Source organism: Mus caroli, chromosome 2 (genome assembly GCF_900094665.2).
Source record: "Mus caroli chromosome 2, CAROLI_EIJ_v1.1, whole genome shotgun sequence".
Taxonomy (NCBI): Eukaryota; Metazoa; Chordata; class Mammalia; order Rodentia; family Muridae; genus Mus; species Mus caroli.
Window position 1 is genome coordinate 58931712 of NC_034571.1, and position 17974 is coordinate 58949685.

Below are 17974 nucleotides of genomic sequence, written 5' to 3' on the forward strand. Positions count from 1 at the left end.
ATTTCTTCAATTAACAGAATAGTTTGAATATTTTTAAATATATTTATTAATAATTTGCATTTTTCCTTTGGAAGCTCACATTTCTTTGTCAAAATATCCAATGGGATTTATTCATGCATTGTTTTTCTATCTAAGCCTCCTTTAATATGATTGAAAATACATATTATCACTAGCTTTATTCTTCTTTTACTTTTTTGTGTTATATTTTTAATGTCTGCTGGTACGGAAATTTGTTTCTTTTTCATATTTACAATGTTATTTTCTTAAATGCATCATAAAATTATAAAAGCCTACACATGTATATTTTACTTTTAAAGTCTGATTATTTTATATATTTAATGTTATTATCCATCATTAATTTATTTTTCACATGTAGTAGAAAGCTCTGACCCAACTTTAGTCCTAAGAATTGTTTTTCACAGAATTAATTGAATAAATATACTTTCTCAGTAGTCAGCTTATTCCTTTCAGATATGAAAGCTTTTGTCATTACCGTATTACTAACTATGTATACTCCATGTGTGTATTCATGTATGTGTTAGAAAATTTCATGAAACTACTGTATTGTTTAAAAAAAATGATGGTGTTGCATATTCATATATAACAATGGAAATACTTCCTTCTTAAAATGCCTAAAGCTTTTCTGAGCCAGGCTTCTAATTCCTAATCACTAGTCTGGGGTGAAGGCTGGGGAAATTAGTTCATGAATTTATGGCCAGTCTAGGCTACAGACTGGGTTCAAAAGCAGTGTGTATGTTCTTTAGTTGGTGGCTCAGTCTCTGAGAGCTGCCAGAGGTTCAGCTTAGTTGACTCTGTTGGTCTTTCTGTGTGGTTCCCATCTCCTTTGGGGCCTTCAATCCTTCTCTGACCTCTTCCCTTGTCCTTGACCTACCCAGGCAGAGACTTGATGGGCTAGGGGTGGGGGATATCCAGGGGCCCACCTTCTCAGAGGAGAAGAGGAAGGGAATTGGTGGAAGATCACTGTGGGGGTGGGCTGGGAGGGAGCTGGTATTTGATGTAAATAAATAAGTTAAATTAAAAAGAACAATCTGTGTAGTATAATGATGTATTATTTCAAAATTTAAAACAAATTAAAATATAAAAGAAGAAAAGAAAGGAACAATGAAAAACAAGAGAAAGCTAAGTAAAGGTTCAGTGGCTGACAGGCTTGAGTTCCAGCTGTATTAACACACACACACATATACACACACACACTCACACACACACGATATAGCTATCTATCTATCTATCTATCTATCTATCTATCTATCTATCTATCTATCTAGATGATAGATAAGTTCACTGTGTTGGGGTTCCATTTATACTTAGAATTACAACCAAGTTTTGAAACAGTAAGTTTAATTTACATTAAATTTCTAAACCATTTAGGAAGTTGTGTTAGGCAAAACAATCACTACTCAAATATGTCTGAGTCATAATCCTTAAAACCATACATCAGCTGAGATTTTGGATGTGTAGGTACAATAGTTGGAGATACTGTCCTAAGTTATTCACATTTAATAGACCCAGTATAGATGGTAAGGACTGTCGTAAAGGGACAGAGCAAGGCAGAAGAATTAAAGCCAGAGATAACAGCAGCAGGAAGGATAGATAGTACACTATGCTGAGGCCACATTCCATGAAAGGCAAATAGTCTTACAAGCTCTGAATGGCGAGGGAAGGCATTCCCTCTGTGTCCACAAAGAGACAAGATGCCCACTCCAGATGGGAAGACCCAGTAGGTCCTATTTGGAATTTTGACCTTTAACTTTTCTATAATTCCTTGAAATATGAGAGAAACAGTCAGAAATGGATAGCATCTGAGACAGTCATGATATAAAGTTTTAAAAATATATATAATCTGCTTTGTTCTTTACTGTGAGATGTTTTGTGTTGCGAAATTGATTCTCAGTAACTTAGATCCTACAGTTGAGACTACTAGCTAGAGAACATACCATCTTCTCCTAAGTGGTCATCCAAGGCACACAGGAAAGTCATTGATTGCTATTTTTGTTAGATTGTCCCTCCATGCCCCCCAATTAATAGATATGTCTTATTTATATTTCCTCTTTTCTTAAAATTTTTATTTTGAGGCCATGGTCATATCCAGGTCCTTGTTGTCACCAAGGGCCATGTCTGGGCCAGAGAGCCTGCTACAGTGGAGTTTGAGTTGATGTCTGTGGCCCAAGTTACCACCAAAGGGCAGGTGAGGTCCTTGGTTTTGCTTCTGCCTGAATCCATATTCATATCCCATGTGGGTGCTTGAGGGGACAGAAAGGAGTCAGTTCTATTATGGGTCAGGCCATTGAGAGTTTGACTATTCCCAACTGAGTATATAAACAGTACAGAGTAGACTAGATTGTGTTGAATTGTATTTGTTTGTTTTATTTTTCTTTTTACTTAGTTTTTCTTTTCTTCTTTTATGGTGGAGATCACAAAGAGAGGTAGACATGGAAAGACTGGGAAGAGATTGTGATCTGAGTGTGTGATGTAATACTCAAAAATCAATAAATCTGGTATGTGGGAAAGTTTCCCATTTTTGCTTATTAGTCCCTGCTTAGATCGGGTTTTTATTGTGTTTGTTCTTGAGCTGATGTGAGGGGCCAAACCTACTCCATCTTGGGGTTAGCCTCCATTTTAAAAGAAAAGGACCTGAGAACTTGACCTGCAGCTGTACCCACGTACCAGGAAAACCACACAGCCTGCACCTGGCCCAAACCTCAGTTACTCCATAGCAACAGCCAATCAGGATTAGCCTGGAAGTTCCAGATGTACTTTTAGATATCTTTAATGACCCTTTGTAGTTGTGCTTCAGTGCAACCACCTATCAACTTAAAAGGCAACATATTTCCTAATAGTCATTCGCCTAGGCGCTTGCCAGGCTAGAAACCCTCTTGATTGTTTGCTGCTCCCTAAAAACACTTGCCTTGCTCAGGGCTCAGGGCCTTACCCTTCTGTCTTGCTGCATCAGAGCTGATGGTGTGGCCAGAGCATCGTAACTGGCTCCTTGGTGGGTTTTGAGGTTTTGCAAACAGGCATAACAAATTTTGGGCTCATCTGAGAACCGCAAGATATGTCTCCCAGAAACCTTGACCTTAATGGTCCATGTATTGATCGGTAGGTAAGCTATCTGTGTCTTTGTCCCGTGAACTCTGAGTGGTGCTACCTCTGTCGGTCTTGTGAATTGGCCTAGAATTTGCAATTGTTGTCAGGGCCACTAAAACTGAGATCCTGGACAGTTGTGACCATGCAGTGCTAGAAGAAGTTCCAGATCTTGGGAGTGAGACAATTGTGTTCCACATTTGGCAGAGCGAAGGCTCAGATTGCTGAGGACACTTGCTCTCTGGATAGTTTAATTTTCTCCTGACTTCAGGGAGAGAACAAGACAAATATTCTTGTGTCACTGGTGTTGTTTTTACTGGGACCAATTATCTGTCTTTTTCTTTGGCTGGGGCCACTCTTACACTAACGTGGGACAGGCACCTTCAATGTCATTAGAATTACTTCTCAGCCACTTTAAGGGTGTTAAGATCAGGGAGAGAATCTCTTTGTCACCATTTGGAAAGATAAACTAAAACCTTTTTGCAGGTCAGAAAGGCCCACCTTCAATACTGGTTGGACCCTGGGGGGATCCTTTGACCTTGGATTAGTCCAAGGAATTGAAGGATTATCTTCAGACTCAAACTTGGTCACCCAAACCAGGTATATGTGGTGGTCTGGCAAGACTTCCTAGAGGACTCGCTGTCTTGGATCAAACTTTTCCTCTCTATACTACAGGCAGAAGTCTTCGCCTAGGCCCACAAAAGACTCAAGGGTGCAAAAGACAAGACACTGGACCACCTTCCTCCTTCTGCACCATCCTTCTATCCAGTCCTCTGGGGAGGAATGGAGAAGGATGTCATTTTCCCACCCCAACCTTATTCTTCTCAGGCAGAACAGCAGCCCCCACAGCCAGAACCACAGCAGGCTCCACCACAGGCAGTGGAGGGGTTGGGGCTGCAGCAGGGGACCCACCAGTGCCCTTACAACTGCCTTCCATTTCCAGGTCCACAGATCAACCAGATGAGACCTTCTTGCCCACCCCATCCCCAATAACCTGACTGCTAAGTCACCCTAAAGCACACTCAACAGCAGTTAACTGCAACTGCTCCTCTGTGCTCCACCTTTGGGCCCACAACTCTGCCTGCATTCCAGGAGGCCTGCCAGCACCTGGGAAAAGAAGAAATCTAAAGGCGAGCATGAGATCATAATCTACAAGAGCCATGGTGATATGGCACCTGCAGAGTACAGCTAACCTACTACAGTAAGCCCTGGATGTCTTAACATAGATGAAGCATAAGAATGTGGCTTTAAATCCATCATATGAAGATAATAATGGCCTTTAAATAGAAAATGAATAAATGCCTTAAAGAAATACAGGAAAATATAATCAAGAGGGAAATGAAAAAAGTGATCAAGGGCTTAAAATGAAAAAGATGCAAAAAGAAAACAATCTGAAAAAAAAAAAGTCAAAAAAGAGAAAGTAACCAAGGAGCTAAAGGGATCTGCATCCCTATAGGTGGAACAACAATATGATCTAACCAGTACCCCCCAGAGCTCGTGTCTCTAGCTGCATATGTATCAGAAGATGGCCTAGTTGGCCATCAGTGGAAAGAGAGGCCCATTGGCAGTGCAAACTTTCTATGCCTCAGTATAGGGGAACCCCAGGGCCAAGAAGTGGGAGTGGGTGGGTGGGGGAGTGGGTGGGGAGAGTGTGGAGGACTTTTGGGATAGCATTGGAAATGTAAATGAAATAAATACCTAATAAAAATGAATAAGAAAAAGAAAATAAAGAAGCCTGGCTGTGGTGGCACAAGCCTTTAATCCCAGAACTTGGGAGGCAGAGGCAGGCAGATTTCTGAGTTCAAGGCTAGCCTGGTCTACAGAGAGAGTTCCAGGACAGCCAGGGCTGTACAGAGAAACCCTGTCTGGAAAATCCAAATAAATAAATAAATAAATAAATAGAATAAAATAAAGTAAAATAAAATAAACCAATCTGAGGGAATCCTGGAGAAGAAAAATCTAGGAAAGTGAACAGGAGTTACAGACACAATTGCCAACAGAATGCATGAGATGAAAGGGAGAATATCACAGGTATAGAAGATACTCTAGAAAAAACTGATACATCATTCAAAGAAAATGCTAAATATAAGTCAGACAAACCCTTAAAAAACTAACTAAAAAGCAGAGAGAGATTATCCAAATTACCAAATCAGAAATGAAAAGGGGGACAAAGCAATAGACACTACAGAAATCCAAAGAAGTATAAGGTCTTACTTCAAAAACCTGTATTCCACAAAATAGAAAATGTAAATGAAATGGATTATTTACCAAATGTTAACTTAAGATCAGGTGAACAATTTATATAGAACTATAACCATGAAGGAAATAAAAACAGTTATTGTAAGTCCTCCAATAATAACAACAACAAAATTCCCAGGATCAGATGGTTTTAGTGCAGAACTCTATCAGACCTTCAAAGAAGAGCTAATACCAATACTCCTCAAACTACTCCACAAATTAGAAAAAGAAGGAACATTGCCAAATTAATTCTACAAGGCCACAGTCACCCTGATAACTAAATCACACAAAAGACACTGCAAAGAGAATTTCAGACCAATTTCCCCTATGAATACTGATAAAAATTACTTAATAAAATACTCTCAAGCCAAATCCAAGAATACATCAAAGACATCATCCACTATGATCAAGTAGGTTTCATTCCAGTGATGCAGGTATGGTGGTTCAACATATAAAATTCCATCAATGTAATCCACCATATAAACAAACAGAAAGAAAAAAACTACGTTATCATCTCTTTAGATGAAAAATCCTGACAAAAATCCAACATTTCCTCATGATAAAAGTCTTGGGGAAGATCAAGGATACTTAAGCACAATAAAGCCAATATAAAGCAAGCCAACAGAAAATATCAAATTAAATGGAGAGAAACTTAAAGCAATTCCACTAAAATCAGGGACAATACAGGACTATCCACTCTCTATATCTATTCAGTATAGTACTTGAAGATTTAGAGCAATGAGACAATTCAAGGCTATTAAAGGGCAAAAATTAGAAAGATGGAACTCAATGTATCAGAATTTGCAGATGATATGATAGCATATATAAGTGACCCCCAAAACTCTACTAGAGAATCACTACAACTGATAAACACTTTGAGCAAAATGGCTGGATATGAAATTAATTTTAAAAAAGAGTCAGTAGATCTCCTTTATACTAATTATAAACAGTCTGAGAAAGAAATTAGGGAAACAACATCCTTCACAATAGCTACATGCAATACAAAATATCTTGGTACAACTCTAATCAAGGAAATGAAAGACCCATATGATAAGAACTTCATGTCTTTAAAGAAAGAAGTTGAAGAAGATATGAGAAGATGTAAAGAGTTCCCATTCTTGTGGTTAGGTAGGATTAAAATAGTGAAAATGGATGTCTCCCCAAAAGGAATCTACAAAATCAATGCAATTCCCAGCTAATTTCCAACATAATTCTTTATATACCTTAATAGAGCAATTCTCAACTTCGTATGGAAAAACAAACATACAACAACAACAATAATAACAAAAACAACAGGATAGCTAAAACAATCTAGCATAATAAAAGAACTTCTGGAGGTAATACCATCTCTGATCTCAAGCTGCACTGCAGAGCTAGAGTAAAGAAAACAACATGGTATTAACATAAAAAGACAGGTTAATCAATGGAATTGAATAGAAGACCCAGAAGTAAACCTACACACCTATAGACACTTTGGACAAAGAAACCAAATCTGTACAATGTAACAAAAAAGTATCTGCAACAAATGGTGCTAGTGTAACGGGTGGTCTGCTTTTTAAAGAATGCAAATAGATGTATATCTTACACTCTGTACAAAACTAAAGTTCAAGTGGATCAAAGAACTTAATGTAAAGCCAGATACACTAAATCTGAAAGAAGTGAAAGTGGGTAGACTTGAATGCATTGGCACAGGAGACAACTTCCTAAACAGAATACCAACAGCTCAGGCACTAAGATCAACAGTTAATAAATGGGACCTCATGAAGCTGAAAAACTTCTGTAAGTTAAAGAACAACATCCAAAGGACAGCATCAAAACCTCAGCCTACAGATTGGGAAAAGATCAACAGAAGGCTAATGTTCAGAATATATCAAGAACTCAAGAGATTAGACATCAACAAATCAAATAGTCCAATGTAAAAATGGGGTACAGAACTAAATAGAGAATTCTCAAGAGAGTAATCTCTAATGGCTGAGCAACACTTAAAGATATGCTCAACATATGTCATCATGAAAATGTCAATTAAAATGACTCTGAGATTCTAGCTTATACACATCAGAATGGCTAATATAAAAAACTCAAGAAACAGCTCATGCTCGTGAGGATGTGGGGCAAAGGTAACAGTCCTCCGCCGCTGGTGGCAGTGTAAAGTTGTAAAAAAAAAAATTGATTGGAGCAGATGCTGTGTTCCACTCACCAGAGGTCTAGCTGCATATGTATCAAAAGATGGCCTAGTCGGCCATCACTGGAAAGAGAGGCCCATTGGACATGCAAACTTTATATGCCCCAGTACAGGGGAACGCCAGGGCCAAAAAAATGGGAATGGGTGGGTAGGGAAGTAGGGGGGAGAGTATGGGGGACTTTTGGGATAGCATTGGAAATGTAATTGAGGAAAAGATGTAATAAAAAAATAAAAAAAATTAATATCAATATAAAAGTTTTTGTATTGACTATAAAATGTGATTTTTCATTACCATATGCAGTTTTTTAATGTGTTCTAGTACTTAAATAAAATTTCACATGAGCAATTTAAAAAAAAATGAAAATCAGTTTGATGGTTTCTCAGAAAATTGGGACTAGTTCTACCTCAAGATCCAGCTATACCAACATATACCTAAAAGAGTTTTCACTATTCCAGAAGGACACTTGCTAAACTCTGTTGATAAAAGCTTTTTTTTCATAATAGCTAGAAACAAGAAAGAGCAAAGATGTGGAAAAATGGATTAAAAAAATATGGTCCATTTACCTAATGGAAGGCTATTCACTGCGATGGTCTGCATATGCTTGGCCCAGGGCATGACACCATTAGGACATGTGCCTTTATTGGAATAGGTGTGTCATTGAGGGCATGGACTTTAAGACCATAGATCTAGCTTCCCAGGAGCCAGTTTTCTCCTAGCAGCCTTCACATGAAGATGTAGAATCCTCAGCTCCTCCTGCACCACACCTGTCTGGATGCTCCATTCTCCCAGCTTAATAATGGATTGAACCTCTGAACATGTGAGGCAGTGTCAATTAAATTTTGCCTTTATAAGCGTTGCCTTGGTCATGGTATCTGTTCACAACAGTGAAACCCTAACTAAGACAGAAGTTGGTCCTAGGATTGGGGTATTGCTGTGATAGGCCTGACCATGCTTTTATTTGGAAGAATGTGAATTTGGGGACTTTGGATTTGGAAAGCAGTAGATATTTAAGTGGGGTTTAATGGGCTATCCTAGTAGGAATTTGTAAGAGTTTGTAGCTGAGAGTGATTTGAACTGTGGAGACTTGGCCTGAGAGATTTCAGTGGAAAAGAATTACAGTATGTGGCCTAGAGACTTTTTTGTGGCACTTTGGTGAAGAATGTAGCTGCTTTTTGCCCTTGTCTGAAAAGTCTACCTGGGGCTAAGGTAAAAGATTTATACTAATCTCAGTAGCAAAAGAAGTCTCAAAACAGCCCAACAGAGACTTTGTTCTCTGGTTTAGTCCTATGAAGATCAGAAGAGCATTTTAATGAAAAGGAGCAAGTTTAGAAAGGAAAAATACAAAATATATGGTTCAAGTATTAAAGGGGTACCAGGAAGTTGAATGGAGCTGAATCTAGTCTAGGAGATAATAGATTAAGAGAGAGGGACTTTGGGGCAAGATCCCACCTAGCCAAGTTAATGATCAGGCATGGTTGTACACACTTTTAATCCAAGGATACAAAGACAAACAGACCTCTTAGTTTAAGGAAAGGCTGGGACAGAGACAATTCTGGGTGAAGAAGAGATTAAATTGAGACATGGTTGTATATACACTTTTAATCCCAGGAGACAGGCAAACTGAGTTGCCTTGGTCATGGTATCTGTTCACAACAGTGAAACCCTAAGACAGAAGTTGGTCCTAGGATTGGGGTATTTCTGTGATAGGCCTGACCATGCTTTTATTTGGAAGAATGTGAATTTGGGGACTTTGGATTTGGAAAGTTCAAGGCCAGTCTGGTACAGAGAAGGTTACAATTAGAGAAAAGTTTAAATCCAGGAGCGGTGGACCACACCTTCAATACTAGCACTTAAAAGACAGGCATACAGATCTCTGAGTTCAAAGTCAGTCTACAGAGCAAGTTCCAGGATAACAAAGTTTAGTCAGAGAATAAATTCGCTGAAAACAGAAAGCTAGTGATGATGTAATAGAAGATAGGAGACATTTCCAGCTTCAGCAAGCACCAGAACTTGGCAGCTTCAGTCATGTAGTTTTAGAATCAAAAATAGTAGGCATTACTGGAATAATTGATGCTGGTTAGCAGTGATTAAGACCAACACCATTGAGGTGAAATATGGGAAGTATTTTCTGAGAGCACAAAGAAGTTGTGTTCCAGAGATAGCCAATGTTGTACCTTGTGCTGCAGCTGGACTTGGTAATGTGTACGAATTACCAAGGTGATGCTGTTTTTGAAAGTATAAAAGGGTAATACAGCTGAGGCTTGGCACTATGAGTGGCCAGGGAAGGTCATTGATGAAGATGCAGCCTCAGTTTCAGTTGATGGCCCAGGACTGAAGGTGCCATGCAAAGTAATTGAGATTTAGCACCATAAAGAGAGCCTATGAGAGGTCATTGGTTAAGCCTAGTTGCAGTTGAAGACCCCAGTATATTGTAGATGGCAGTATCATGGGATGGTCACCAAGAACAGCAGCAGCAGGGGAGTGGAGTCATCGAGAGCTTAGAGTGCTACCAAGTGCAGTGTTTGAGAAGTGACAAAAGACCACTGGAGGAGCCCAGAAGATAATGTGTAGCTCCCAGACAGATGTTGGAATAAGCTATAAATTTGAAGTTGGCTTTGAGACCCCAAGGTATTCTAGATGCCTAATTTGGGGGTTACCTGCTGAGGAAAGTTGTTAACATGAGGTGGAACCAGTCCATGAGAATGAAGTTTGTTGTTGCTAAATGCCAGATCTGTCAATAGCAGTCAATAAGAATGAAGGAGTTGGAGATGTGAAGAGCGCTTTGACATCTGATATAGAATTTGGAGTTTGCCCAGCCAGGTTTCTGTCTTGCTTTGGTCCAGTGTTTTTGGTTTTTTTTAACTTTGAACTTTGGACTTTTAACATTGTTGAAACTGGTATAGACTATGTGGACTTTTGAAGTTGGATTAAATGTATTTTGCATTATGTTATGTTTAGGTATGGCCTCCATAGACTCATATGTTTGAACAAGTTTGTGGGGGCTAGGGAGTGGAATGTGATGATTTGTATATGCTTAGCATATGGAGGTCTGACCTTGTTGGAGTAGGTATGTCACTGTGGGCATGGGCTTCAAGACCCTAGTCCTAGCTGCCTGGGAGCCAGTCTTCTCCTAGCAGCCTTCAGAATCCTCAGCTCCTCCTGGACCACACCTGTCTGAATGCTCCATTCTCCCAGCTTGATAATGGACTGAATTTCTGAGCATGTAAGGCAGCCCCAATTAAATGTTGTCTTTATAAGAGTTGCCTTGGTCATGGCATCTGTTCCCAGCAGTAAAACCCCAAGATACTCAGCCCTTAAAATCAATGACATCATAAAACTTGCAGGCACATGGATGGAACTAAAAACTCATTCCAGATCCAGAAAGACAAAAATGGTATGTCCTCCTTTATAAGTGAATATTAGCCACGAAGTAGAGGATAAATATGCAACAGTCAACATATTCAAAGAAGATAAGTAACAAGAAGGGCCCAAAAGAGGATACTTGAATCTCACTGGGAATGTGAAATAAAATAGATGTCAGAGGTAGATGAAGGGAAGGAACTGGATGAGAGTGTGTAAAGGACAGAGGATTGAGACTGGGACATCTCTGGGATGAGCTAGAAACCTATGACAATGGAAATTCTTAGAAATCTAAGAGGGTGACCCTAGGTAAGACTCCTAGCAATGGAGATATGGAACCTGAAACAGCCATCTCCTCTAATCAGGCAAGACTTCCAGTGGTGGGATTAGGAAACCAACTCACCCACAAAAACGTAGAACTGGAATTTTTACTACCTATAAGATGTACAGTGATAAAGAGGGAGCCGCCATTGAGGGAATGGCCAACAAATTACTGGCTAAACTTTAGTCCCATGCCATGAGAGAATGCCAACCCCTGACACTATTAATAATATTCTGTTATACCTGCAGACAGGAGGATAGCATAACTGTCATCTGAGACTCTTGACCTAGCAGCTAATGGAAACAGATGCAGAGACCACCCATTAGGCAAAGCCTAGGGAGTCTTCTGGAAGAGGGGGAAGAAAGATTGAAGGAACCTGAGATGTCAAGGAAACCACAAGAAAACCTAAAGAATCAACTAATCTGTACCCATAAGCATCTCACAAAGACTGAACCATCAACCAAAAAGCCTGCATTGGATTTACCTTGGCCCTCTATCCAGGTATAACAGATATACAGCTTCATCTTCATGTTGGACCCCTATCATCAGGAGCAGGGTCTGTCTCTGATTTTGTTAACTGCTTTAGATCCCTTTCCCCTAACTGGGCAGCCTTGACTGGTCTCAAAAGAGGAAGATGCACCTAGTCCTACTACAACTTGATATGCCCATGGGAGGTATTCCCCCTTATCTGAGGAGAAAGAAGAAGGAGTGGGTGAGGGGAGGGGAGAGGTAGGAACTAAAAGCTCCAATTAGGATGTAAAGTAAATACATTAGGTAATAAAAAATCCCATAATAAAAATAAATATCCTCTTTAATAAGTAGTTTTGACATTCTGAAGGTTTATTTAAATGACTTTTGTTGGTTCATGTTAGTAAAAATTTACTTTTCTTCTATATTATATAGGGCAATAAGAAACACAATTTTACATTTTTGACAGTGGTTTAAGATTTTCAAATCTCATTTCATATTTAGCTCATTTTAAAAAATGTACATCAGGTCTCTGAAGAAATAATGTGATAAACAGTTATAATGCTAAGTATACAACTTAGAATCTCTGATTTCTGTTTCTGCCAAATATTCCAATACTTTTGTCTTCTTTGTTTTCATTTAATATTTATTTCTCATTTTGTATAAGTAAACATACCTGAGTTTATTTTTAAATCATTAAATTACTTTTCATGTTAAAGTGCCCTGAATTAAAGAAGGAGCTGATGAGGTCAAGCAGATGTGTTTGAGGAATCCTTTAGGAACTAGAATGAGTGTGACGAGGTGACCTGAATGAGAACAATATCATTATATGAGGAAGGCAAACAAATTCTGCAGGAAGTCTTAAACTGTGAGAGGTACCTGTTGATTCTGCAGACTAGACCAGGCATATACATCAGGCACTGGATAAAGAAGAGCTCAGACATATAATAGAAGTGTTAGTTGTATTCATTTTACATTTGAATTGAGATCAAAATAAAATATAATACAAGAAATGAAAGATTGTTGATAATATGAATAGAGTGCTTAATTTATAAGCAATACTTCTGCATCACAAGATAGTCTGTAGACGTATGGCAGACACACAAGCTTTTACTCTATGAAGGATAAAGAATTCCAAATGATGAGATTAACAGAAAATAACATTTTTTTTAACATGAAAACTATATGAAGAAAGGGAAGGAAGAATTTGATTGTTGCTGCTGCTTGTTTTGTTTTGCTTTGTTTCCTTGTCCAAATGTTTTAAATCTGATGCAATCCCAGCTAAATCTTGCCTTTCATACACTATAGAACCCACATGGGTGGCATCTAATAATTCAAGGCCTTTACAATAATCCACTGTGGTTGCCTTTTCTTGTAGTATGTTCTTTTGCATCAAAGATAATTTCTGATTTTTTTCCAGGCGAGAGGGAAGATAAAAGCAAGGAAGATCATATAAAAAAAAGCTAAAGCAATGAGTGAGTGAGTGAATGAATGAATGAATGAATGAATAAAGTCTTCCAAATTTGGTAACAAATAGTCACACCAAATATTTAAAAGTTTGAAAGAAATCCAGGCATGTTGAAGTAAATACAATTTGTACACTGTAAGTAAAATTCTCAAAATTGAAGATAATGAGAGACCATGTGAAACAGCCAGATAGAAATACCACATAAGACTTAGCAGAACGCATGTCAAACACAGTGCTTTCTACTGAATTCAGGGAACCTAACCAAATGAAAGCAGAACATTATTTTCTTTTTTTAAAAAAGATTTATTTATTGATTATATGTAAGTACACTGTAGCTGTCTTCAGACACTCCAGAAGAGGGAGTCAGATCTGTTACAGATGGTTGTGAGCCACCATATGGTTGCTGGGATTTGAACTCCGGACCTTCGGAAGAGCAGTCGGGTGCTCTTACCCACTGAGCCATCTCACCAGCCCCAGAACATTATTTTTATAAAGAATTTCTGGATAGAAGTCATTCCATTAATTGTAATTGGCCTAGCTTTATCAATTCAATTATAGATAAGACTGAGTTGAAATTTAAAAGAACATAACTACAATGCTATAATCAGCTTACATTATGTACTCAAAAAAGTTTTTATTTTATGTAAGTTGCAAGTTAAAAATAGTCAATAGTAATGGAATTGAAAGCAGGAACACACACATCATGACAAACATTATTTCCTGAATCAGAAAGAACATTATACAAAATTCTCATTTCAAGAGTAATTACAACCTTAAAGTGTGTGTACATGTCAACAGCACCTTCAAAGAGGATGGCGGGACATTCGATAGGATTCAGATAATAAATATGAAAATCAATAATTACAACTGAAAACATCAAGGTCATTTTTCAACAGTTCATGTGAGAATTGTTCAGAAAGCCACCAATGATAGGAGAAATAAATAATATTTTTAAACATAGGAAATAATAATATATTATTGAATACCCCCACCACAGATTACACATTTTCTTCACATTTTTCTTAGAACCTAAAGTCAAACAGGCTCTATCCACAGCCATAACACTAACCACAGCCATAAAATCAACAAATGTAAAATCTTTGAAACCTACAGAGTTCTGTTTTATGAAATAAAAGTGGAAACTACTAAAAAATAGAACATTTGAAAAGTAAAGATGTCTTTCTGAATAATCCATGCATCAAAGAGGATGTGTCAGAAATCATTTTAAAAGTATAATGAACTCAATAACAATGATAGTGAATCATTTAAAAGTTGTGGGATTCTAAGCCCTGCTAAGAGAAAAAAATCACATTACTTAAAGAAGGGCATAATGCTAGTAACACATTCTAACATCTCTAGAATCTCAAACAAGGAAACCAAGGCATCAGCATAAAACCAGAGTAAGAGAGAGGGGGACGGGGCAGAGAAAGAGAAAAAACACAAAGGTATACCTCAAAGAAGATTCTGAAACAACCAATAAAATTGACTAATTGGTAGCATGTCTGAAATGAAAACCACAGTGAAGGCACAAATTAATGCAAGCCATATAGACACCAGAAGAATCATGAGGAAATACTACGAACAACTCTACACAGGTAAACTTTTTGCCTTAGAATGTATCTCATCTTTAGAAAGTAGACATCATAACAAATGTCAACAATTCACTCAATTGGAGAGAGTCACTGTGTCTAGCATTATGAATGCCAAGAGAAATGAATTATACTGAAACATGTTTAAAAAGTTATCCACAGAACCAAGTGATTTATTAGGAAATTATAATAAATGCCTAAAACTAGCACTGGTTTTTAACACTCTTTTCTGGATAATGAAAGGAAGAGAAAAACACACCCTACTCTATTCCTCACCATCAATACTACAATCCAGCTGAACTTTGTATGGCATTGGAAACTGCCTGCCAATCTCTCCATGTGTATGGATGCCCCCCAAAAATCATTCTAAAATATCAGCAGATGGAATTAAACCATATGTAAAGGTAATTACAAAACATGACTTGTCATTTTATTCCTCAGATTCAGGACCAGGTTGATGAGAGGATGAACCGTATAAATCATTATGATAATAAGGCATAGAAGGAAAATCGTATAACCATATCACTGGATGCAAAGAAGCCTTTTGATAAAATTTAACATCATTCATGATTCAAATTCTCAGACAACTAGGTGCTGACATGATATTTAGTGGTAAAAGACAGTATTTTCTTGCCAAGATTAGGAACAAGGCAAGGTCTAATTTTACTATTAATATTCAATATGGTTCTGGAAAATCTACGTGCAATAATAAATCAGGAAAGAACGCAAAAGGCTAGAAATAAGAAATGAAGCTGTCCCTATTTGAATATGACATGGCACTCTATGCAGAAAATCACAAGGAACCTGTACAGAAAAATTTAAGAAAACTTCCTAGAATAAATGAGTTCACCAAGGTTGCAGAATATAAGATTGACATTAAATATTAACTGTATTTTAAACATTTGCAATAAAACCATGGATATGGAATTATTTAAAATTATAGTAGACAGAGATAAAGAAAGTCAAATATTGCATGTTTTCTTCCATATGTGAGATTCATATATATAAATATGCATGACATATATGTCATGTGTAAATATATGGCATGAAGACAATTTGGGAAGTGGGGGTATGACTTACATTGAAGAAGGGAACCAATGACTATGAAAGAACTAGATCATGGCAAGGTAAGAGTTAAGGGAATAGAAGCAGTGGTCAAGTATGAGCAAAATATGGACCTGAAAAAATACTTTATTATGTATGCCAACTAATTAACAAAAAATTAAAAATTACAGTAGAATTTTAGTCTTTTAAACAAGTCATTATGAATATAAAAAACACAGAATTTCTTTTCAAAAACTTTCTTTTTTTTTACTCTAGTTATCCTATAGAATTGGGGACTGATCCTAGGGTATAGTTTGTGCTGGTCAAATGTTCTATCACTGAGCTGTATATCCAGCTTTATGCTAAAAATACTTACAAATAAATTTACTGGAATTTGTATAGGTGAGATGTGTCGCACTCATGCTCATATAGTGAAACCACACTCAGTTTCACTTGTTTCAACATTACACCTCACTTGTCTCTTCTTATTAAATTATTACCTAGAATTAATATGATCTCTAATAGAATTTTAGTCAAACATATTTACGATTTCTATATTCATGTGTTTTATATGTGTGAGTGCTCTGTCTTCATGCATACCTCTTATAAGCAATCAGATTCCATTGCAGATGGTTGTGAGCCACCATGTGGTTTCTGGGAATTGAACTCAGTACCTTTGGAAGATCAAGCAGTCAAGTGCTCTTAACCACTGAATCATTTCTCCAGCCTCAGAAGAATTTTTAAATAATGCTGAAACGACTACTGATAATATGTGAAAAGGCAAACATAGAATAGCAAAAATTAAACAATTTGAAGAAATGAAATTCAGTGGTGACACCAGTAAATTTCATAATTGTATTCCAGCTTACATACTTATCTGTATGACTCTGCAGTAGTGATCATATGATCCAGAATAGTAGAATGGATGATATACTAGAAATCATCAATCAAGAATAGATTGTATGATGATTACAAACGCAAACTAATTGCTGCAGTATCACTGCCAAGTACTAGAGAAATTGGGTGCTGGTAGGCCCAGGAAGGAATACAGGAAAAAGAGACATTTACTCCAAACAACATTTACACAAAGGCTAACTAACAATTTCCAAACATTTGAGTAATTCTTGTTGAACTTTTAATAAATTAAAACATTTCAGCAATACAACTCATTTTGTTTTTGGCTTTTGAATCTAGAAAGACATTTTTGCAATAATTACAGGACAATAGGTGGTTAATTTTTACAGTACTGAATTTATTAAAATTATTTTCGGTCTTCAGGGGTATCAATGGAACCAACAGAAGACTTTCCATTGCCTTCTAACGATTTAATTGGAACTTGCACTGTGCTGTTTGGAATATTCTTGGCCTTCATCTTGTGGTGTTACACTGGGTATAACCCTGTCCTTTTGCCTTTTCAGGCACACCGCTTCTCCATAGGAGTGAACTTTAGCATGTGCTGGATCGGCTGGATTCCTTATTCTGCACACCTACTTTCTCTTTGGTTCATAACTCAGTCCCTGCTTGTTTGTTAAATTACTTCCTATTCAATTAAATCACACTTTCAAAATCTACAATCTACTTTTTAAGATGCTTTATTCTTTTCTTCATTTCAGTTCTTGATTAATTGCAGCTCTGACTGGCTACTTTTAGTAAATTTTACATAGCCGATAAAATTTTTCATCTAATTTTTAACATATCATAACTTAAAAATCCATCTCTGGATATCTTTTGTATCTGAGTTACTTATGGGCATATTTTTTGTCACTTTTTCTTAATTTACTCTTTTATTTTTATCTTTTCTATCATTACGGCTGATAGAGTTGAACAAACATGGGTAATTGCAAATGAACCAATACACAAATTTTATATAATGCTGTTTTCCCTCTGAGGATGATTAGAACCACATAGATATTATGGCAGCTAATAAAACATGCAGGCATCAGCAAGCCAATGAAGATGAACTTGTTTGAGAATTTTTTTCCAATTAGTAATCCTTAAACTATCTCTAAATTATCTCCATGTAGAGTTCTCAAATTAGGGTTTCTCATTGACAGCCTCAGTTTCTTCTTTGAACATCGCCACCTCCCACCCCCGCCACTTCCCCTGATACGTCCCAAACATTTTCTTTTCAATATTGTTCGTGTACAAATTCCTACATGTTAATATATGCTCTCTCACCTTGACTTTGGCCTTTTTTCTA